Here is a 24,667-nt window from a genome sequence, read left to right as displayed (position 1 = left end):
TCCAGCAAACCAGCTATCCAGCAATCCAGCAATCCAGCAATCCAGCAGTCCAGCAATCCAGCAATCCAGCTATCCAGCAATCCAGCAATAGTAAATGCAAACAGCAGGGACCAGCAACAGCAGGGGCAGCAGCACGGGCAGCAGTGAGAGGGGGAGCAGGTGGACAGCAGAGTGTGTGAGTGTGTGCGTGTGTGCGTGTGTGCGTGTGAGCGTGTGAGTGTGTGTGTGTGTGTGTGTGTGTGTGTGTGTGTGTGTGTACAGCAGCAGGTGGAGCAGCCCATTTATACCCTCTCCAGAAGCCCCAGAATTAAGCTATCTGCAGCTGGCAAAAACCACGTCTCTCCTACAGCACGAGACAATCATAGTTAATGGCTGTGGACAAACTAAAACAGCCCCGTATTCCACACCCGAGATGAAAACAAAGGCATTCACCTAATATAACTGTTGTAGATAATTTAAAAGTATGGGCTGTTGTGGATGTAAATGTGTTTTTGTTTTAATCCAGGTGTGGGATGTGGGACTGATTCAGATGGCCCACAGCAGCAGACTATTTGCCTCTTGTGGGCTCTGAGAGGAGCTCTTTGCCAGCTGCAGACAGTTTCAATCTGAGGGCCCCGGAGAGAAAATAAATGCCAGAGCCCAGAGAGTGTGGAGTAGCTCTGAGAAAGAACAAGGCTGCTCCTGTTTCCTACCTTCGGCTCCTGTTGTTACTGATGCAGTGAGATAATAAGCTGGAGATCTCCTTAAAGAAGGACTGGACTGGCTCCAAGGAACCCAATGGCTCTAACCAGCAGGAAGGAGCTAAGAGAACGGTGTCCCCTCTCCCATTAGCCCTTTTTCTCTCCTTCGTGGTGATGGGGTGTTGGAAGGGATTGGGGTGAACTAGGGAGAAATAGATATAAGAAATGTAAATAAAAGAGTTTTTAAAACAGTACACCAACAATGGGCTGATCGTGTTTATTATTAGCTCTGTAATTATTATGGCAGTATTAGCTAACCTGCTATCATAATCATAAAAGACAGAAACACCTGTGGTATTTTAAAATGGCCTCATTTTCCCCGGGGCTAGGCAGATATTTCCTCCCCAAGCTAACTTGTCACCTCCCAGCTACCATCCATGCCATCTGCTTTAATAATTTCTGTCTGGGCAACTTCCCATCCACAATCCCCAAATCCTTGCTAATGTTTTCCCTCTGGACCGCTTTCCTCCATCCGAGCCAGTCTGGCCATGTGCTCTTCTCCACACTAACCCATCGAGGTCTCTGCTTCCTTCCTCTTCTGGTACCTGTCTCCTTCTTCTGTGATCCTTTCCTCCCCAAAAGCCCTCAAACCTTTCTTTAACATAATTGTTTTTGTTTTTTTTTTTTAAAGAAACCGAAATTCTCACTACAACTACGTTTATGATTTTTATTTTATGCAGAGGCTTCAAAACTGATAAGTGACACCATTCAGGGAAAGCGTGGTTCTAAATCTAAGGTCAAAGTCTTGGAACTAAGACGTCTAAATTAAAATAGGATTCTGGCTGCAAGCTTCTACATGAAAATTTGGAATTTATAACAAGAACAAAGATACAGAACAAAGTTTGCCCCTGGTGGGGTGAGGACAAAAATAATCAGCCTGAGAGTGAATGACGTTCACAGCGCATTTCGGTGCCCAAGGAAACTCATTAAGCATCTGCAGTCTGTTGTTAGTCTTCTACTTTGGGGTATATTATGGAGTCCTACTGGTATTATGATCCTTGGTTCTGTTTTGACAGTTTTGTCTGTACTGCTTGATTTTATTTTCTTTAAGACATTATGTAGTTATGTAAGAATCCCTTTTGCCACGGGAGCTCCTTCTGAGAGACGGGTGGGTCCAACCTCATACCTACTTACTGTGTAAGGTGGCTCTCACAGGAATCTCTTGAGAGGTCGGCTCTGGCCTCAGCTTTCCTGGAAATAAATGGCTTCTACATTGTCCATAAATGTTCTCGGAGATAACTCAATGTAAAGTACGTTTTTATTATCTGTAATGATGTGCAGGTGAGTGTGGGTACAGGTTCCCATGCAGGCTAGATACTGTGGATCCCCAGGAGCTGGGGCTGCCTGATGTAGGTGCTGGTAATGGAAAGAGGTCCCCTGGAGCCTCGCTCGGCAAGTGCTCCTAACCATTGAGACATCTCTCCAGCTGTGCGAACAGAAGTTTTATTTCACTTTGTGTATGTGTTTTTTTGTTTTTGTCAAGACAGGGCCTCACTTTGTAGCTCTGCATGTCCTAGAACTCACTCTGTAGACCAGGCTGGTCTCAAACTCACAGAAATCCATCTGCCTCTGCCTTCTGAGTGCTGGGATTAAAGGCATACACTACTATACCTGACTTTAACAGAGGTTTTAAATGAGAAAAGTACTTTTTTCTTATAAAGACTCTGCCTTTGTGGGTTTACATTATTTATTGAGTCCTTACTTTGCACCATGCATTGTTCCTGGCTTTGGAGGGAGAAGTGATAAGCAGAACAACAACAATAAATCTCCTTGTCCTCATGGAACATGCATTCATAGGGGAACAGATAGGTAATAAATACAGTGAATTAGATAGTAATAAAAGGGGAATTATAAAGGAAAAGCACATAGTACCCATTGTTTCAGTGAGAGATGGGGTGTCAGGGGTTGCCTCACGGAGAAGACGAGCTTTGTGTAAAGACTTGAAGGACTAACCATAACTGAGAGGATTCCAATCAGAGGGAAGAACACATGAAAGGCCCTGAGGCAGGAGCATGCCAGGCAGGCCCTCGGAAGAGTGAGGCTCCTCTGCGGCTGAAATGGCGTACAGGAGTGAATGAAGTCGGAAAGGGAGAGTGGGACAATGATATCTAGGGCTTTGCAACAACTTCGTTTTTTTGTTACTCTGAATGACATAGAAGCCACCTGGAGTGTTTTACGTGGAGAAATGAATGATTTGGCTTAATTTTTAGTAGGATCAAGCTGAGTGTTTGGGGGTGAATAGACAGGTGAAGGTAAAAGGCAAGAACAGGGAAGTGGGCCAGGAGGCCTTTTGTGACAATCCGGGCAGTCCAGTGGGACTACCGAGCTGCACAGCTCCAGGAAGCAATATTCACTGGAGCCTCTGCCAATGGTGTCTTCCGGAATAGGCAGTGAATTCTAACCCAATAGCTAAAGCTAAATGCGTCACAGGTGAGATGGGTCGGGCCAGGACAGATATGACACGAGTGATGAGAAATGTTTATTCTAGATGGTTTGGTGGCAGAGCTAACACACTTTGCTGCCACCGTATAAAAGACTCGAGAATGACTTCAAGGCCGCCTATTCATCTTGTGTTAGTAGTACTTGTGGGACCAGATGCCATCTACCAAGAGAGTAAATTCACAGTTATTTTTAACTCAATATCTTTTGAAGGTCCAGATTCTGCAGAGTTTGTTTCCGTTTGTTCGTTTAAGATACAAGGTCGTGAAGAACAGAAAATCTTGTCCTATAAATATCTACAATTTAGTTTGTTGGACGAAGTCATATTTGAAGAAACCAGATTAAACAATAAATATGTACAAATATTGCATAAGGTAAAACCATTGTAATAAGATTAACAATTGTTCTGTAGCAGATCCACAGGGACACTGTCCATTTGGTACGTGTGTGCATGTTTGTGCTCATAAGTGCACGTGTCTGTGCTTTCTGTTAATGGCATGAATTGTGTTTCTCCATTCAAAACGCTGGGCTAGAGACCGTCCATGGCGGGCTACTGCCCCAGCGAGAAGGCTATACAAGGCCTTCCATCTCAAGTAGGAATTACCTCTGTCGCTGATGTTTGGAGGCTTCACCTCTCATGGTTTGTGTGGAAATTTACAATATTACCTTGGCTCTTTCTGTCCGGCTTCTTATCTATCAGTTTTTTTTACCTCGGACCTTACAGGTGGCTTGTGAGGACTTTAGAGATCTTGTGGCTTCCTAAGACATTTCTCACCCACATCCTCATAGCTTTTCTTGCCACTTCCTGTTTTGTGGGTTTCACTAATAATACAGCCTTCCTGAGAATAAAGTGTGATGGCTTGTGATGACTGTCAGCTTGACAAGACCTAGAATCACTTAGAGAAGGAGCCTCTGCCCATGCCTGTAGGACATTTCTTTTTTTCTTAATTAGCTTAATTCAAATGGGAAGAGCCATTCCAGATGCCAGGCTGAACAAAAGGAAGGAGCAAGCTGGCCACGTTCACCTCTGCTTTGGAAATGTGGAGCTGCCTCCTTCCTGATATGATGGGTTACACTCTGGAACTAGGATCCAAAACAAAACCTTCCTTTCTTAAGTCATTTTTTTCCAACTGTTTTATCACCACAAGAGAAAAGTAACTCCTAATCTATGAGAAGCCATTTTGCAGGGTTTTTGATCACACCGCGAGCCCTGAGAATGACTCTATTGGCAATGCCTACCACTGCGTTTTTCATTTGATTCATTTTTTTTCACTTACAATATTTCTTATGTGCTTTGTTTTTATATTTTTATTATGTAAATCTCTGTAAAGATTTATTGATTTTATTTCATATGTGTCAGTGTTTTGCCTGCATGTTTTATGTGTACCATATGTGTGTGTAGTACCTGCAGAGGCCAGAAGAAGGCAACAAATCTCCTGGAACTAGAGTTACAGAGGACTATGGGTGCTGGGTCCTCTGGAGGAGCAGTCAGTGCTCTTAACCATTGAGTCATCTCTCCAGTTTCTGTTTTTGTATTTTGTTTGTTTGTTTGGTTTTTTTGAGACAGGATTTCTCTGTGTAGCCTTGGCTGTCCTGATCTCACTTTGTAGACCAGGCTGGCCTCAAACTCATAGAGCCTGCTTCTGCCTCCCAGAGTTCTGGGATTATAGTTGTGTGCCACCAGGCCCAGCTGTTTTCATATTTTTAATGTCAGTTTCCTTGATGAATTTCTCTCTCATTTGCTGATTTTTTTTTTATCCAGAATGTTAATTTTCTCATTCATCTTGCAGTCCTTTCTCTTTCTTCTGGAGGTCTAGATTGACTTCATCTGCTTGTTTGTGTCCTGTTAAGTCAATGATCATTTCTACCAGAAAAGTCCTCCAATCCTTGTGTGGGTTTCCTTCCACACAATTCCATTTTATTTATTTTATTTTTTTTTTAGGTCAGTAGCTGAAGAATCAGGATCTTTTGAAGGAATTACATTGGCTATTTTTTTCAATACTTTTTGCATTTTTATGCTCTGATTTGTTACATTAGTTGGCTTGGATATTTCTTCTGGATATTTTTGGGGTGGGGTCAGGAATATTTTTTGGAGCAAGCCTGCTCTTGAATGCTCCATCTGTAGGACCACTCAGGAGAAAGCCAACTGCTTTTGGAGGTTACTGCTGTATCACCTCTCTCACCAGGGAACTGCACAGGTGAAACTGCTTGCTTTTCTTCACACTCCTCCCTCTCCTCTTTCTCTGTCTCCTCACAGAAACTTTGAATCTGAGCTGAGGGGTCTCAGGTAGCATTTGCTGGCGTTGTGTCAGGATGTGCGTTTAGTGGTGTAGTGCCAGTTGTTCCTGCTGTGTGTTCAGAACCAAAGCTGTAGTGAAGTCAAAAGTACAACACGGGCGAGCACTGCCAGAAACACACCAGATTCATTCCATGTTTGATTTCTAATTAATTTTTGGACCTTGTGTATTTAGGAACCCTTTACTTTGCCAGGCTCCTTACAGTATCCACAATTAGTTAAACAATCCCACGCAGGATAACAAGCCAGAGTTTAAGAAGCTGTGGGACGGCTGAAGGGCAAAGCTGTGCTGGAGTGGAGAGCCAAGGGGAGTAACGTTCTCAGACCTGCGACACTAGGCATCACTGGCTGGACCCACGGTCGTTTCCCTGGTTCCTAACTCCGAATGTTGACACTTGTGAATAATCCTCTCTCTTGAAGGACATTTGTGGCGGACTTCTGAAGCACAGCTGTGGCAAACCTGAAAGGACACCACTCTCTAGCTAGTAGGTATTTACTTGGAGATGGCAGAGACACTCTAAACTGACTTGCTAAATGAATCAGCTACATTAGGGATCTCCCCTTTTGTCAGGACCTTCAAGTCCTCTAGAAGCTGAGGCCAGTCTCCAGGCAACAGGAATCCAGGGCTCTCAGCTCTATAATTGCAAGAAGATAAGTTTTGTCAAAACCCAGTTAGCTAAAGAGTCAAGATTTCAGATGAACACACTGGTGCTTATGGACGGTGATACTGTCAGAGGCCAGTCTGTATTACATAAGGAGAGACAAAACGGTGCGGAGGAGGGAGAGTTACAGAGACCCTGACATGATAAATGTGTGCTTTAAAGTGTTACGTTAGTAGTCATTGCTACACAACTCAGAAAGCTAATTTACCACACTCTCTTGATTGATTTACTCTATGCTTGGAGCACAATTGAAGCAGAAATGTGGACTACCAGAGCCAAAGAGAAAGACAACTATTGTGGTTTTTCCTCCCAGCCTCAATCTCCCAGAATAAAGATTCATGAGAATCAAAATATTATTTACAAATAACTAGGCCATATAGCTAAGCCTTCTTTAATTGACTCATAACTTAAAATAACCCACTATGCCAATCTACATTTCACTATGCAGCTGGTTACCTGTGCTCAGATACTATCTGTTCTATTCACATCTTTCCAGGTGAATCTTCTGCACCTGGCTCTATCCCAGAATCCTTTCTGTCTGCCAGATGTCCTGCCTCCTAGTTCTTGCCTTGGCTATGGGACATCAGATTTATTATTGACAAGTGAAGTTTCCATACAGACACAAGATATACTCTTCACAGATGCCAGGGGAATTTAACAGAGCTGAGTAATTGTTCCACAGAAATCAAGCAGCTGATATAAAAGAGAGAAACAGACCCATATTTTGAAACCTTGTGACTACTGACTACAGTTATCGAGTCAAACATTACAGACTCAATTTCCAGCACTGAAGAAAAGTCTTACAAAGCTTAGTTCCTAACCTGCTGGCTTGGCTATCTCACATGGCCACCATATTTTTTTCAGTGCTGGGGATCAACACAGAGCCTTGCTCTCAAGAGGTAAACATTCCCATACCCAGCTTTATGAGAAACGGTCTCTGGCTTTATGAGATGGGGCAGCTATGTAGCTCAGGCTGGCCTGGAACTTGCTCTCTGGCCCAGGTTAGCCTCAAACTCCAGATGTTCCCACCTCACTCTTGCTGAGTACTTGGACCCCAGGTATTTGCTGTCATACCCAGCTTTGTCTTTTTCTCCCTCTAGAACATGCTTTTAAAAGTTAACTTTTCACATTAACTAACTTACAATGTAATGGGTTTCGTGATGGCAGTTTTCATCCATGTTTGTCAGCGTACCTAGTCCTCATTTGCTCTCCACTCCCACTACCGTCCCCCGTGTCCACGGATCCCCCTTCTGTTCCCTTCCTCCCACCTAACAGTCCTCTTTCTGCTTTCGTACACATGCATTTTTTCTTTTCTCTCTCATAATCACCAGCATACACACACACACACACACACACACACACACACACTCATGCATATACCTATATGTAAATTTAGGTTTCACATGTGAGAGAAAACACATAGTATGAGTTTGGCTTATTTTGTTTAACATGATTTTCCTGCAACTGTCATATCATTTTTTCTTTATAGCTGAATAAATTTTAAGTATGTATATGTACCATATTCTCTATATATGTACCATTATGTATTTGTACCATATCTATCTATCTATCTATCTATCTATCTATCTATCTATCTATCTAATCTATTTAATCTAGGCATGCTGCATTTTCTACCTATTGTGAGTTGTTCAGTGTAGATGTGCAAATATCTCTATGCTATGTTGACTTAAGAGTCCTTTGGGTAAATACCAAGGAGTTGTATATCTGATGCCCAACCTCCTTCCTTTTTTTTTTTTTTTTTTTTTTTCCTGACGGGGTCTCACTGTGCAGCTCTGAAAGCCTTGAGCTTTCAGAGACTTTCCTATCTCAGGCACCAAGTGCTGGGATTACAGGCACGATTCACTGAGTGTGCAGATACCTGAGGAGGCCAGAATAGACCACCAGATTTCCTGATGTGGGATTTTCAGGCGGTTTGAGCCATCCCACCTGGTATTTGGAACTGAACTCCCTTTGCAACATTAGCAAACACTGTTAGCCATTTCTCCAAACTCCCTTGTTGTTTTAAAACAAATCCCAAAAGTTTGATTTTCACCAGTACTCAGGAGCCAGGTACTGTGGTAGAAGCTTACTAGCTCAGAGAGGCAAAAGAAAGCACCCAGCTGACCTTCCTCCTCACCTGACATCCCAGAAAGAGAAAGCCCTTTCTTCTTCTCCACCCTCCTGTTTATTTATGTTCATTCCCTTTTGACTGCTTGCTTGCCCTGCTGCTTGATCTGATTGACTTTATTTAGCTCTTGGACTAAGGTGTATGCTAGGGCTGAGCCACACCACAACCAGAAACAAGGTTTTTTTTTTTTTTTTTTTTTTTTTTCAGTTTACATCTGAGGATTCACATTGTGATGAAATATCCTGCAATACTCCCAGCCCTTCCTTCCTTCTTTCCTTCCTTCCTTCCTTCCATCCATCCATCCATCTAGTTGGGAGCAGGGGCCCATGCCTTTCACCTCAACACTTGGGAAGCAGAGGCAAGAGGGCATCTGTGAGTTCCAAGCCAGTCTGGTCTACACAGCAAGTTCTCAAATGATACCCTGTTTCAAACAAGGTTTCTCTTACTTATAATTATTAGTAACTGTAGCAAAAATGCCAAGTAGGCTTTCAGTTATATTGTAGCTAAGCAAGGCAGCATTTTCTACTAGCTTCTCTTAACTTTCTTCGCTTTTGATTTTGGAAAATGGGGGCCAGTAGAGTACCCATGCACATTTGTAGTTTAGCATTTCTTTTTAATGTTAAAATGATTCAAGTGATGGCGATCAAACCTATTATTTTGAACTTTCCTGTTAAACAAAATTATTTGCCCAATTTGTTTTTGTTTTGAAAAGCTGATCATCAAATATTTGCTTTGCTATCAATATAGAGTTCACCTTACAAATTGTTCTGTGGCAAGGTAAAAAAAAAAAAAAACAAAAACCTAATAAACATGTTATTGGAAAAGAACCAAGCACAATACTTAAGGTGAATCTTCTTGTGGCAGGCTTGCAACAGTAGGGGCAAACCAGTTTGTCTTGTTCCAGTGTTGGGGAAACACCCAAGGCTCATTCTCATCAGCCAATTCAAGTGCAAACTAGAACAACTTAGAATTTTGTTGTTTTTGAAGAGGGTGTAATTAAGTCACTCTAACTATGTATTACTTTAACTAATTTTTTAAAGTTGAAAATATTTAAGATCTACTTTTTTAGGAAAATTGAAATATACATTGTTAACTATGACCACTGTGTTGTGCAACAAACTGCTAAATTTCATTCTTTTAACCTAAAAGTGGTATCTCTAACCACCTTCCTGTTCAGATTTCTTCACCTCCAACCTCGGTTATGTTCCATTCGCTTGTATTTTATGAGAGATTGAGAATTTAGGCCAGGTGGTGGTGGTTCATGCCTTAATGCCAGCCAGGTTGAGGTGTTCTTTCTTTTCTTTTCTTTTCTTTCTTTTCTTTCTTTTCTTTCTTTCTTTCTTTCTTTCTTTCTTTTTCTTTCTTTTTCCTTTCTTTTTCTCTTTCTTCCTTTATGTCTCTTTCTTCCTTTTTTCTTTTCTTTTACTTTCTTTCTCTCTCTCTTTTCTTTTTTTCTCCCTTTCCTTTCCCCTCCTTTCCTTCCTTCCTTTTCCTTTTTTTTTTTTTTTTTTTTCTCTTTTTGAGACTTGAGTCTCACATTGCCCAGACAGGCCTTGAGCTGCCAATGAGGGATGAGGCTGGCCTTGAACTCCTGATCGTCTCTCTACTCCAAAATGCTGGGATTACAGGGTTGCCCCATTGTGCCTGCGTCCATTGTAGAGAGCTGAAATCAGAAAAATGGAACAGGAATTTTCTTGCCACTAATTTTTTGTGTGTGTGTTTCCCTTCCCCAGTGTCCTTTCTGCCCTCCAACCATACCTTTTTGGTGAGTAACCTTCTGAGAGAGCTCTTAGCAGTTTTCATAATCACTTAGTAAGATCTCTGATCAAGTTTCTTTTCCAGTCACCGACTGAGTTACATTTTCACTTTTGCTTTGTGAAATAACTTTTGAAATGTGTGAAATTTATATGTAGGTTAAAAAAAAAAAGTTTCAAGTGGAATAAAATCTTCATAAAATCAAGACAAACCCTCAAGTGAGTAAGGCTTTTGTCTTCCTTTTTTCCTGACTCAAAGAAAGGTGACTGGAAACTTAAAAAAGTACACGGTAATGTAAGGCAGTCCCTATCCTGCAGATTGTATTTTTTACTGGCTTAAGACTGCAATTCTCTCTGAACTCAGCCGGAATTGAAAAGCTGTTCGGACCCACCAGAAGATTTAATAGCACGCACACACACACCAAGTCTTTCAGTGTTTTAGGGGGCAGGGACAAGCGACTTAAGTGTGACTGGGAGGCCTGGAACTGGGGAAGCCTCGAGAGGCCTCAAGTCCTGGGGGCCAGGGGCTTAGCCTGGTCGACCTTTAACCTCTGAAAGGCACCAAGTTTGGAAACGGAACCATGTTTGTTTACTCCGAGGGGCTGAGGGATCGCGGCGCGGCGGAAGCCGGCGCCTCCGTCGGTGCGGGCGGCCGGGAGTCGGTTGGTCCGGGGGAGCGAGGGGTCCGCTCCCGCCCGCCCGCGAAGGCGGCCGGCAACGCTCGGCCTCGGCGGACGGCCAGGGCGGCGGGAGGCGAGGCGCGGCTCGGAGGGCGACGCGGGCGGCGCGGGGTACCTCCGCGCCCGGGGCCCCGCGGAAGCGGCGCGAAGACTCCCCGGGCCGCGCCTCGCCTCCCGCCCCGGCGGAGCCGCGGTGGATTGTGGGCAGGGGGCTGCGGCGGCCTGGCGGCGGCCTGCTGCGCGCTCTCCGCCGACCTAGCCGCGCCGGGCCGGTGGCGTGAGGCGCGGCGGCGGCGGCGGCGGCGCGGGGAGCCGAGGCGCCGGGGGCGGTGGTCGCGGCCCCCCTGGAGGCCGGGGATGTGGGAGAGGCGGCGGCGGCAGCAGCGGCGGAGGCGGCGCTGCGGACCGGAGGGAGACCGCTGGCTGACGGGACACCCGGGCGAGACGTGAGGGGCCCCCGCCGCGGCCGCGCGGGGCTCGAGAGGGCGGCCCTGTGCTCCCGGGCCCGCTGGCCAGCAGGCGCGGGGCGGAGGCGGGAACCGGGCCCGGGCCCGGCGCGCAGGGCGGCGGCGGCGGCCGCGGAGCTGCAGTCTCGGCGCGACGCGGAGGGATGGAGGCGGCGGTGCACTAGGCCTCGTCTGGGGCGGCCGCCCGGGACCGCAGGTAGGTGCGGGCCCCGCGCCTCGCGGCCGCCCTCCCCGACCCGCGGCCCCCGGGGCCGCGACCCCACCCCCTCCGTGCCCTCGCGGCCCGGAACCGGCCGGGTTTCGGAGCCGGTGGCCGCGCCGAGGCTTCCGCGCCCCCGGCTGCCACCACTTCCTCCTCGGCACTCCCGGGCACCGGGGCCGGCCGCTGTGCCCAGCCCCTGCCGGCGCCCGCGGGAGCCGCCCTGGCCCCTCGCCCCCTCCCGGACCCGGGATCGGGAACTTCCATCGCTCCCCGCAGACTCGGAGCCCAAACTTTCCCTCCGTCGTTTCGGCCAGGCCCTTAGCCCCCTTCCGAGCCTTGAGGAGTGGAAGCCGAAAGCCTCGGGAGGACTCTAGCCACGCAAGAACCCGCCGTTTCGCAGTTTGGCCCTGTAGTTTAAACTGTTTAGGCTCTCTTTTTCTTTCTTTTCTTCAAGACCTTTCAGTCTTGCTTCCTACCGTCTGCAGGGATTCGAAGGATGGCCCTCCCTGTTCTCCTTGGGTTGTTGGGGAACTTTTGCCCGACCATTATAATTAGCCACTTGGCCTGCTCATGTTGGGCTTTTTGTTTTTTAGTGTTGGCCTATTAGAGCTGTAAAGTGTTCTTTAAAATTCCCATTTCCATTTTACCAACTTTAGTTTTTGTTCTTTTATATAAGAGACTTCTTTTACTTTCGAAGAATTAAATTGGAGTGTTTCTGTTTTCTAATTGGTTCTGTTTCTGGTTTCTTCAAAATCAGGCCAGTCTGTTTACACGTTCGCCGGGTATCATGATACATTATTTGTGGGGTATGGAGATACCTTGTGCTGAGGATTTTGATGGACATTCAGTTTTGTAAATGGTTTTATCAAAAGTACTCGGATTTCCTGGCAGTTAGGATGGAACAGATTAGGTATAATGGGATTTGTTTGGCGGTAGTATAGTGGGTTGGGTTTCCTGGAATTGGGTAATGATGCTCTACACCGATCATCATTAGGTAAAATTGATCACTGTATTTGATAGTTGTGGGTTATATTTTTCCTGTGATTTGGTTAGTTTTTAAACTGCGTTCTGGCAACCTTAGACGTGTTACACTTCCAGTCTGTTCACAGTAAAACTGTAAACACTATCCGTGTTTTGTTGTTGATACTCATATAATTTGTTCTTGTGGTATTGTTACTGCAGCATTTGGCTTTCTGAAATGTTTCTCATTGTTTTCAAAATTATAACTGGCAAAGTTACCTACAGTTTACTAGGAAAAGGGATTAAATTTACATGTGTTTATGTTTTGGAAAAGTTAAATTTAATTTTGTTTCTGAATAGAGTTTTTATTATAATCAGATCCTATATAACCCATAAAAGAACAATTTACAGAACCTGTTCTTTTTTTTTTTTAAAGATTTATTTATTTATTATTTATACAACATTCTGCCTGCACGTGTGCCTGCGCATTGGAAAAGGGCACCGTGTTTCACTGTAGATGGTTATGAGCCACCATGTGGTTGCTGGGAATTGAACTCAGGTTAAGAACAGCCAGTGTTCTTAACCTCTGAGCCATCTCTCCAGCCTACAGAACCTATTCTTAATCACACTTCTTTTCTTGTCAATAAAGTTGGCTATAATTTTTTTTTCTACTCTTTTTAAAAGACACCTTTATGGAGTTAACATACTGTAAAGTTCACCCACTTTAACCCAATAGTATTTTGGTTTTCTGTACTTTCTAAGCTGTGCTAAAGTAGTAACCCAAGGCCTTGTGAACACAGGGAAGGGGTCCCAGCACAGGCTACATTCCATACAGTGCTGAGTATATTTACTATGGGAGCATCACCAGTATATTATTTTTGAACACCTTCTCCTCAGCCCGTTTGTACCCATTAGCAGTCACCCCTCATTTTCTCACCTCACCCCCACCAGCCTCCAGGCAGCCACTAAATCTACTTTTTACCTCAACATTTGTGTAATGTGGGCCTTTCATATAAATGATGTGGAATCTTAGCTTTTTAAAAAATTATTTTAAAATCAATTTACATAATTGAAAAATTTGGGTTAGGAAGTATGCTACTGATACCCAGAATTAAAAACAAAAACAACGAATATTGTAAACAACTGATAGACTGACTGGTTGTGGAGAAAGAAGAAAAAAAAGCATGAATCACTTCCGTGACTTTAAGTATTGATGAGCTGAGGGTCAGTCAGTGAAAAGTTGGAGAACTATTTTTGCCACTGAATACAGGAATATCAAGTTGGAAAAGACCTTAGAGGTCTTTGTTGGCATACTTCCTGCTTGCCTCAACATAGCAGAAAGCAGAAGAAGAAATCTGAAGGGTAGAAACTTAAATCTCCAGGATCCTGGGCCCAAGAACTATGATGTGCTTCTGTAAAGTGATGAAAATGCTGTGTAGGGATGAGCTGGATACTGGAATTACTTGTATTTTTGTATGTATGCATTTGACTGCATGCTATTAGAACCTAGCAAGAACTGGGTGTTCCTCCAATGTTAGGGACAAGTACTGACCGAGGTTCTATGCAGACGAAATCTATGTTTTCAAAACTTTGAAAATGATTTACAGCAGGACAGATGTTTATTTTGAAGCTATTTTAAAGTCAGTTTACAGTTTTTTTTTTTTTTTAATTTTGTCCAGGGAGTAAGCAGCTGACCCCAGATAAAGGGATATTGTAAATAACTGACAGAATGTTGGGTTTTGTCAGTGTGAAGTCTGGAGAAGGAAGAAAAAAAGCATGACTGGCTTCGGAGACTTAAGAGTTAATGTGGTGAGCTGAGGTCAGTGAAAAGTTAGATCAGAACTTACATTGCTAACATCTTAACCAAAATCTACAAACAGTGTCAAAAAATTGTAATTAACAAAGGCATTTGGAGGCTTCCTTTTGTTTGGGGAGGAACAAATTTATTTATTTGTTTTTTTGAGACAGGCTTTCTCTGCATAGCCTTGGCTGTCCTGGAAGTCACTTTGTAGACCAGGCTGTCTTTGAACTGACAGAGCTCTGCCTGCTTCTGCCTCCCAAGTGCTGGGATTAAAAGTGCTGCCCAGGGCGACTTTCTTTTCTAGAGTTCCAGAGTCCCAACATCTAAAACAGGGCCACTCCAAGAAGGATTTTGATCGTTACAATAACATCTAATGAAGGATGTTAATAACTTTTATGTAATGCATAGGACAGTCTGCACCACCACTAAAAGATTGAATCAAAATATTAATAGCACTGTTTAAACCTGTGATCTATATGATTCTGGAAAGGTCTTGATCTATTGTTTTGGAGTCCCATTGGATATTGTTTAGTGGATTAGAGAAATATTTCATTCATCTAGCAATTCTCTTTATCAGGGGAAGCAGTAGAGGGCAAAGCAAAAAGCAAGAATTTGATGTAATGTAGATATATTTTGGTCTTTAAATCTGAAGAAAAATAACCTTTTGGGGGCTAGAGAAATGGAATAGTAGTTAAGAGCTGCTCTTCTAGAGGATCCGAGTTCAATTCCTAAGAGCTGAAGCTGTCTGTAATTCCAGTTCCAGGGGTCTCATCTCTTCTGGCCTTCTTGGACAAGACACACAGACATGTATGCTGGCAAAACACTTACACACATAAAATGAAATCCCTTAAAACTATACTCTTTCCCTTAGAAATGCCAGCCTTACGTTACTCTAAATTTCAACTACTGTATTTTGAATTGTTGATTGTTATTGGATAGGTTTTGAAATTAGAAATAAAGATATACTATCTTCTTTAGTGAGACTGATCCTACCTTCATACCCCCAAATCCCTACCTCCTGGTAACTGTCAAGAAAGAAGTTAAATGTTTAAATAGTTTGTTTAAGTATGTATGTAGTAAATGTCAAGAAATTTTCATATTTCGTGCACAAATGTCATTACTGTATTACTGTAGGTCTCACTTTTGACTCTTAGTGTTTTTAATTTTTAAGTCTGAAAATTTAAATTAATCTTTAGAGACAGGATTCCCTGTATAGGTCTGGCTGACTGGAACTTACTGTGTAGACAGGCTGACTTTGGACTCTGATGTGACCCTTCTCTGCTTCCTGAGTACTAGGAAGTCTGTGCCGCTCGCTGTGCCTGACTTTTAGGTGATGTTTTTAACAAGCAAAATTGATGATGAAAGATGATAGGATCATCTTTGTTATTTACTATCCATGGGACTTTAGAGAGGTTATTAAGTGTTTTTGGCTTCAATTTTTTCTTTTTCATCTAGAAAATAGTGAGTGTGATTGGTAGTTGCTGTGTTAGAAGTTATTGTCATGTGAAGGAAAATGCTGTGGTCTGAAGAGCGGAATAGTTCAGTAGGGAAAGTATTAGCCTGGTGATGCTTTGTCAGCTCTAACATACACTGTGAGAGTTGTTTCAAAAAGCACAAATTAGAAAGGGATATACAGAACTTAACCAAAAGCAGTATAGAGGTAGCAACATAGTGAATAATGACTGACAGCTCCTAGGAGAAGAGAAATATTAAGTCAGTCTCTCATTCTCACTCTCTCTCCCTTCTTCTGTCCCTCCCTCAAAAGAACCATTTAATATATCAGCATAAACGATGTATTCCTTGCTCTAGGGACTGACTTCAGTAGCACCTGAGGTTGCAAGATTTCTGTCTGCCTTTTGTCTGCTCTTTTTCTCTGATATCCCCTGTGCAGTAGTCATTAATCTTTCTAAAGGGTAAATCTGATCATTTTATTTAAAGTATTTCTAGCTTTCTTTTATAGTCAAGATGAAATTCACATTTCTCATTCCTTTAAGATATGTGAGTTTCTTTCCTAACTTACCTTTATAGCCTCAAAAGCTCTTCACAATTCTCCTTTTAGGTAATTTTTCTTTTCCTTCAATTCTTTGCCCATAGTGTTCACCATTTCTAGAACTTTTCCCTGTGACTCTTACCCCCATTGGTCTGACTAATTATTATCCTTCAGTTCCTGGTAAACTTTACTTTTTTATTTTTACAAATTTGTGTGTATGGGGTTTTGTCTGTCTGTCTGTCTGTTTGTATTATGCGTTTGTCTGGAACCCTTAGAGATCAGAAAGTGGTATTAGATACCTGGGGAATAGAGTTAAGCCATAGGTCAGTTGAAGGAATAGTGGAGTGAGCACCAAACTTCCCCCCCTCTTTTTTTTTTTAGCCTGTGTAGATGTTTCCCTCATTTTCAAACATGAATCTCTCAATTCTGCAGGATTATAATGTCATCTGAACGTACCAGAGTTTACTTGATAGCATCATGTGACGTAGGGTCAGCACTTCGTATTCTCCGTTGTCTACACTTTACTCACTTCATCTCCCTACTCTTTCACCATGAATCCTGTGGTCAAAAGTAACTTTAAAAAGAGTTCTCAGGCTGGAGAAGTGGCTTTTACTCTTTGTTTAAAAAAATGTAGCTATTTGTCAATTACACACAACTCCTACCTTCTTGACATAGAGTATAGATGTGTGTTCTTTTTGCGATTAACCCGCTGCCCAACTATTCACCGATTCTAGTATTCCTAATCTCTCCATAAGTTCAGTCCTCTCCCAAAAGTTTTAAGTACCAAATTAATGTTCTGTTCATCAAACCTGTCTCCTTGAGCTCCTACTTCTTGATTCCCTTTCGTTGGTAACCCCTGAGGCCTACTGCTTATTAGCAACCTGTCTTCCATTTCAGCACTCACTTGGTTTAGGGTGAAAGGGAGACATGCTCACTAGATTTAGTAGCCTATATGGTCAGTCTTCATCTGACTTGACTTTCCTGTCCGCAAAAGGGAATAAAAGACAATTAACGTGGACGGTAGGAAAAGTTAGAAAAGGACTATTTGTAATTTTCCAAGGTGATGGTTTAAAGACTGGATCATAAATGGATAACAAAATGATTGATTGGAAGGTTCTTAGAAACAGGATATTCTCCAATAACTTGAATGAGAGGCTTTAGGATTCGCCTTCTTCTCTTTGGCCAGGACACTAGGAGTCTAGTATCAGTGTTCTAATTTGGGTCACTTTGATTGGTGTAAGTTGCACCAATAGAACAGTTATGTCAGTGATCCAAAGAAGGAAAATAAAGTATCCAGATTCCTTTGGGTTTTTCCTGAAGTATTTATATGCTAGAGACAGAGTAGGCCTGTAACTACAGATTAAATTTAGTAACTACTATAATACTGTTAGTTCTGATGAGTGCTAGTAAAAAAAAAAAAAAAAGACACCACTTTCATTTTGGTTATTATTTAGTTTTAATTTTAAAATTATAAATTATATAATTTTGTTCCTGAAAAGGATGCCATATGAACTATCAGTTATTTTATAAGGCATTTAAAATATGCAAGTATGACCATCAGAGTTCAGACCCTCAAATCCCACTTAAATTAATAAATACCAGGTAGGCTAGGTACCCTGCCTCAGAAGGTAGAGATGGGGGAATCTCCAAAGCAAGCTGGTTAGGGAGACTTGCCACATCAGTGACCTCAGGATTTGATTTAAAGACCCTGCCTCAATGAATAAAACGGAGGAGCGATTGATGATGATTCCTGACATCAACCTTGGACTTCTGTTTTCTTACACATGAGTGTACTGTTAAACATAAGTGCCAACTTTCACATGAAAGTGAAAAAGACAACTTGAATTCCTAGTATTACAATTATTTATAATTTATTATAGCCAACATCTCTTGTTATTCTTTTTTCTTTTATTGAAAATAGCTTTTTTTCCCCCTCACATAATATATCCTGATTTACTGTTTTCCCTTCTCTCTATTCCCATTTCCTCCACATCGCCCATCCAGATCCACACTCTTTCTGTCTCTTATTAAAAGACAAGCTTCTAAGGCATAATAGTAAAATAAAACAGACAAAAACAAAAGCCAACACATTGGAATTGAATAAAACAAACAGAAGAAAGACAAGAGAGGGCACAAGAAACAGAGACCCACTATTTCTCACACTCAGGAAAATTTAAACTGGAAGCCATAGTATATACAGAAATGATCTGGTGTAGACCTTCGCAGGCCCTGTGTCTGCTTCTTCAGTGTCTGGTAATTCATATGAGCTTTAATTATGTTGTGTTAGAGGGCCTTGGTTTCTTGGTGTCCTCTCTCATCCCTGGTCCTTAAATCCTTTTTTTGCTTTCTCCACTGGGTTTGCTGAGCCCCGAGGAGAGGGATTTGGTGGCGATATCCCATTTAGGACTGAGTGTTCCAGTCAGTGTAATGTCTGACTGTGGGCCATCTGCTGTAGAGGAAGCTCCTCTGATGATGACTGAGCAAGGCGCTTTATGTGAGTAGAGCAGAGTGTAATTAGATGGAGTCACTTTATTGCTGTGTTCTTGCAGTAGAACAGCAGTATTTTGTTTTCTCCTAGGTCCCTGGACTCTCTTGTCTCAGGTTCTTGGTCACCCAAGCAGTGGTGGGTATGGGTCCCATTCAGTGGAGTGGGCCTTCTTTCAGTCTAGGCCATTGTCACTATTATCAGTCAGAGGGTTAATGGCTGACTTGGTGTTGATGTTAATAGATTTGCACAAAATCAATGTCCAGCTAATTATTTGTCTGTCTGTCTGTGTGTGTGTGTGTGGCCCTGGCTGTCCTGGACTCACTTTGTAGACCAGGCTGGCCTCGAACTCATCGATTCTCCTGCCTCTGCTTCCCAGAGTGCAGGGATTACAGGTGTGTGCCACTGTGCCCAGCTTTATGAGTATTCTTGAAAGCCTATATAATTATGGTTAAATTTTAGCTTCAGTATTGAGATTATTGTGAGCAGTCATGTATGTGATAAGCAATTAGGTTGGAAGTACTTTCTGACTGGTAGGTTCTCCTTGTGGGTGAATCTTCACTTCAACTAGACCATTTACAAGTATCAGCCCTAAAATTTTTTAAAAATTGGGAAGTATTCTTAGAATATGAAACATTAAGAATTTTGTGGGCAAACCTTAAGAAACCAACTAGAAGTGAGATTAAAGAAACCATGGTGGAGAGAGGAGGTAGGGAGAGTACTTATGGTAAAGTACCCCTTGGTACTTGGCTTCTATCAAACCGATCTTTGGTAGGACATTGTAAGTATGGTAATTTTTTTCTTGTATGTAACAATTATAAATTTGGGGAAATCAAGTTAGTTTTTTTTTTTAAAGCAGTGAGACTTTAACTCATTCATCTTTACTGACCTTCCTCCATCCTTCATATTTTTCCTAAATTTAAATCCAAAATCGTATTTAAGAAGTTAGAACTGTGCAGCTCTCAGTGGGGTTGTGAATCTCAACTTTAGAATCTTAAATTTCAAATAGGCATGCTATGGGAGATTACTGTATAAGTTAGCTACTTCAAATTCAGAACACATTTCTTTTTGTTTAACGTTGCTGCTTTGTGGATTTCACACCACACGATCAGTCCACTCATCTCCCTCTCCTCTTGGACCTGTGCTCCACCCTTGCAGCCCCTCCCCCAACAGAGAGAAAAAAAACATCTTAATTGTGTGTCCCGCAGTGTCACAGTCTGCCATTTGTCCACACTTCTTTGCTTGCAAATGTTCACTGCAGCGAGTAGTTGGTCTGGTAGCTGGCTCTGCTACTGTGTTGATACCGGAATCTCACCGGAACGCCTCTCAGATACCCTGTTGTTGCCTGCGTCATGGAGACCCTGTAGTTCTGGAGCTATAGGACTGGACCCTTCACGCACTCCAGCCGTTTATCAATGGAGTAGATGTCGGGTAGGCCAATTCAAAGCCCTGGCTCTGGGTCGGAGAGGTGTCTGAGCTGGTCAGCCCACTGGTTCGCTGCAACTCCTGTCACCAGGGCCAGCTCTTCTCTGCTGCCCAGGCATGGTGCAGGGGTCACTTTACCGAGTGTTGCGGCCTATGAGGATGTGGCCAGTTCTCCCATTCTCATTGTGCTGGGGTCAGTTCTGCCTGCCGTAGATGGTGAGGGATAAGTGTAAATGCATATTTTCCTCCTGTACCCCAGCTCCCCAAATAATGACTCTGAGGCTTAAATGCATTTACAAAAGCCTAGGCCGATATAGCTAGGCCTGTTCTCTGATTTGCTCATAACTCTTCCCATTTATTCCATTCTCAGTTGTGCCATATGGCTGGTTACCTTTGCTTAGTTTTATATGTCCATCTTCTTCAAAATCACAGGGTGATCTCCTGTCTTTGTTCATCTCTCTCTGGGATTCTCATCTCCTTATTTTCTGCCTTAGCTAACAGGCCATTAGCTTTTCAGGTGATGCTTCCACACAGACACAAGAGATTCCTTCTACAGATGAGGGAGGGGAGGTGGGCATCGCTCCCTCTCCGTCCGAGCTACTGCCCAGCGGACAGGAGGCAGGGACAGCTCTCCCACACTCACGCTTTTGGGGTTGGCTTCCCCACACCTCCCATGCCCAGGGCGGTGTCTACTGTGCTGCCCAGGTGAGCGGCAGGGCAAGCTCTCCCTAGTGCTGCAGCAGGTGAGGGGCAGGGCCTCCTCTTCTGCTGCCCTTGTTGGCAAGGGGTGAGTGGGGCAATCATCTCTCCGTTGCCCATGTCAGCACAAGGCAGACCAGTTGTGGGGCCAGTGCTCCCACACTCACATCCTTGGGGCTGGCTCATCCCACCTCAGCCATTCAGGTCAGCTCTCCTGTGCTGCCCAGGTGAGGGGCAGGGCAAGCTCTCATGACCTCATGGGGTCAACTCTTCCTTCCACTTTCTGCCTCTCTCCTTTCAGCTACCTACTGACTCACATGTGACACAGCAGCCACACCTGCAGTGCTTCTGTGGGCAGGGTCAGAACACATTTCTTGTTAAAAGTAGTAGGATGTTTGCTCAGTGTAGCTTGTTTTACTGGCCAGAATGGAGGGATTGCTTCTTTGCTAAGAAAAATATAGTAAATCACATTTCATCACTGATGAAAATGTGCACTGCATTACCCTTAAGGAAGAGTCTAGTCCAAGTCTTACAGAATTTTATTTTTTCTAACGATTACATGTGAATTATTCCTGTCACTTAACAGAACATAGACATAGCCATGCTTTGTGCTCCAAGTGCTAGGGATAGGGACACTGAGGCAGTTGGACTATAAGCTTATGTAAGCTTAGGTTAAAAGTGTTCATGGGCAACCTGGACTACTTAGTGAGACTGTCTCAAAAAGAACCACCCCAGTTTTTTTTTAAAGGAAAGATAAATAATAGTTGTAAGAGTAAATTTATTTTTTAATTGAAGAGACTGGTGTAGAAACAGAAGCATGGGATTTAGATCAGAAAGTCTAAATTCAAATCCCATGGTTGTAACTACTTATGTAAATATTTTGAAACCAATTTACTTCTGAACCTATTTCTTTTACCATGTAATACAAATGATAAATGCACTTAGGAGGTTGTTTTGAAGATCAAAATCTGAATGGAGGCAATCAATTATGAGCTACATAGTATTTAGTCAAATACTGATGATGGTGGTATACATTTTTTGCTGTTTTTATATTGCTTTTCATGACATTCTTGTTTTCATTTATAATATATATCTCATTTCTTTCTTGATGTAAGACTTTAGAAGACTCTTAGAGCTAGTTGCAGGAGTGAAGCAATCTAGTTTTGCCGCTGTCCCAGCTGATCTCTTTCCTAACTCTCCCCAAGGTGAGAACACAGGAGTAGGATGTGAAGCAACTACCTCTTCTAGGTCAGTTGCTGGGCTGTCCCCTAGTCCTCTGGAGACCTCAAGTCGGAGCAAAAGCCTAAAGTGCTGATGCTTGCTTGTTGATTTACTTATTCTCTCTCCTTCCTCTTTTCCTGCTTTATCATTGCTTCTTTTTATAGGCATTGTTCTATGAGTTGCTACTTTTCTTTCCTTGGTTTTTGCTTCTTCTTATCTACATACCCGCCCCTTACCCTCAGTCTTAAGACTAGAACTAAACAAAGAAGTGGAAGTCCATGGTGTTAAAGTGTAAATGTTTGAATGGGGAAGTATGAATGTTAATCCTTTCTTGTTATTTTAAAACTAAGATGTATACAATACTAGTAGTAGTAGTTGCAGTTTTTTTCCCCCACAGTAGGTCTTTATCTGACCAGCAAGGAGCGTCATTTAGTCTTTGTTAATTTATTATTCTTTATTAATTACACTTTATTCACTTTGTATCCTCCCTGTGGTTCCCTCCCTCCTCCCGTCCCAATCCCTCCCTTCCTCCACCCTCTGCATGCATGCCCCTCCCCAAGTCCATTGATACGGGAGGTCTTCTTTTCCTTCCTTCTGATCCTAGTCACTTAGGTCTCATCAGGAGTGGCTGCATTGTCTTCTTCTGTGGCCTGGTAATGCTGCTTCCCCTTCAGGGGGAGGTAATTAAAGAACAGGCCAATCAGTTCATGTTTGTCTTGTTTTGACTAAAGGAATTCTAGTAAATTATGCAACAATCCCAGAACAATTCCTGCAGAGAAATCTTAGATGAAGGATAATCCTAATAAATGAAAGCAAAGTAAATAGTGAGACAGAACTGGCTCTATTCTTAATATGAGTGCTTCGGTAATCATTTATAAAATTACTTTAAAGAGCTAAGCTGATAAGCTTAATTTTACTATGTGGTTTTCTTGTTATAAGGAAAAATGTCCCAAATTTGCATATGGCTTATGACTGACAATAATGTTTAGCAAAACAGTTGAGCAATATGCTTTATTTCTTTGAAATATCTCTCTCTCTGTGTGTACACATATAAGGATGTTTGTGCAGTGTGTGTGTGTGTGTGTGTATGTATGGGTGCACATGGAATGCAGGGGGCAGCCTTCCGTGTTGTCTTTCCGGTACCGCCAACCCCTTAGGATCTTAGACAGTGTCTCTGACTGTCTGGGCCTCACTACGCAGGCCAGGCCGACTGGCCAGAGAACCCAGGAATCTCTCTTTTTATAACTTGCATTGGGGTTACAAATGCCTAGATTCACTCATTCATTCATCTACTTATTTATCTATCTATCTATCTATTTCTTTATTTATTTATACGCAGGTAATGCAGTGAATTTGAGGATGCAATTCAGGTCTCTGAGTTTGCAAGGCAAGCACTTTATTGACTGAGCTATGCTCCTAGTGCCTACAGTTTTGATTGTTAATATATTATTTTTAATTGGTTAGTTATACTATAGCTAATTAACCTTTTTTTTCTAATTTAGTTAAGTGTTTGACTGTTTGAACTTTTTACTTTTAAAAATACTAAGATTAGCTGGGCAGTGGTGGAGCCCACCTTTAATCCCAGCACTTGGGAGGCAGAGGCAGGCAGACCTCTGAGTTCGAGGCCATCCTGGTCTACAGAATGAGTTCCAGGAGGGCTACGGCTACACAGAGAAACCCTGTCTTGACAAGAGAGAGAGAATATACTAGGATTATTATATGTATAGTATACTAGGATTATTAGTATATGTATAGTATTATTCTATGTACAGACCTTGAACCCAAGGCCTCTGTGCATGCCAGGCAAGAACCTACCTCTACCACTTAGTCATGTCACCATGTGCTGGCTGGTTTTCTCTCTGCTTGACACAAGCTAGGGTCATCTGGGAAGAGGAAACCTCAGTTTAGAAAATACCCTATCAGAGTGGCCTGTAGGCAAGGCTGTGGATTGTTTTCTTGATTAGTGATTGATGTGGGCCATGCCACCCCTCGGCAGGTGGTCCTGAGTTGTATAAGAAAGCAGCCTGGTCAAGTCATGTAAGCAGCACTCTTCCAGGATCTCTGTTCCATTTCTGCCTCGGTTTACCCCATTGATGGACTGAGCTAAATAAATTATTTCCTCCTAGATTGCTCTTGGTCACAGTCTTTATCACAGCAATAGAAAGCAAAACAGAATACCCTCACCTTTTTACTTTTCCTTTTTGGACAGGGTGTGGTCTTGAACTCACTCTATAACAAGGTGATTTAAGTTACAATGCTCTTGTCTTAGCCTCTGTTGTATCAAATGAGGGAATGACCACTGCAAGGTATGGTTGTGGGGGGAGATCGAAGAGAGGAAGAGAAAGATAGCCAAGAGAGAGGGGCAAGAGAAAAGGGGCCAAGAGAGCGTGTATCTGAATGAGAAGCTCGGGGAGGAAAGCCCACGAGCTGGAAAAGTTTAAGATAGATGCAGGGTGGGAAGAGTCAGGACAACAGCATGGACTCTGAAATGTGTAACAGGTACTTGTGATACTGAGGGAGCCTGAAGGCCATCATGAACTTTGATAATAGGTGCCACAGATAGCCATTTGTCCTGAGTTTCTTTGGGACCTGACACCTAGTAACTGAGATTATAGGCCAGTGCTGGAATTATTTTATTCATATTTTCAAGTATATGTATATTTATTTTTTTTGGGGGGTGTGTAATCTAGAAATGAAACTTAAAGTAACCTTTTAAAG

The 24,667-nt window shown here is 42.8% G+C and overlaps 1 protein-coding gene and 1 non-coding gene across 5 annotated transcripts in view; one reads left to right on the top strand and one right to left on the bottom strand.

The window, feature by feature from the left end:
- Positions 1-10,907: 10,907 nt before the first annotated feature.
- Positions 10,908-24,667, top strand: part of Vps54 (VPS54 subunit of GARP complex) — an 82,071-nt gene continuing 68,311 nt past the window's right edge. For 3 of the 4 annotated variants that reach the window (XM_055628935.1, XM_055628932.1, XM_055628936.1), the window contains exon 1: positions 10,908-11,362. The gene's annotated coding sequence lies outside the window, so the exon portion shown is untranslated. Of the gene's footprint in view, positions 11,363-14,007; positions 14,148-24,667 lie in introns of all 4 variants that reach the window. The other variant, XM_055628933.1, reaches the window with a different exon arrangement.
- Positions 20,955-21,087, bottom strand: LOC129692635 (small nucleolar RNA SNORA17). The gene has a single exon (XR_008722739.1). It is a non-coding gene; the product is annotated as a small nucleolar RNA SNORA17 (small nucleolar RNA).

The sequence above is a fragment of the Psammomys obesus genome, unplaced genomic scaffold (genome assembly GCF_907164565.1).
Source record: "Psammomys obesus unplaced genomic scaffold, mPsaObe1.curated_primary_1811, whole genome shotgun sequence".
Taxonomy (NCBI): domain Eukaryota; kingdom Metazoa; phylum Chordata; class Mammalia; order Rodentia; family Muridae; genus Psammomys; species Psammomys obesus.
Note: the sequence above shows the minus strand (reverse complement) of the source record. Positions and strands in the feature narration are given on the sequence as shown.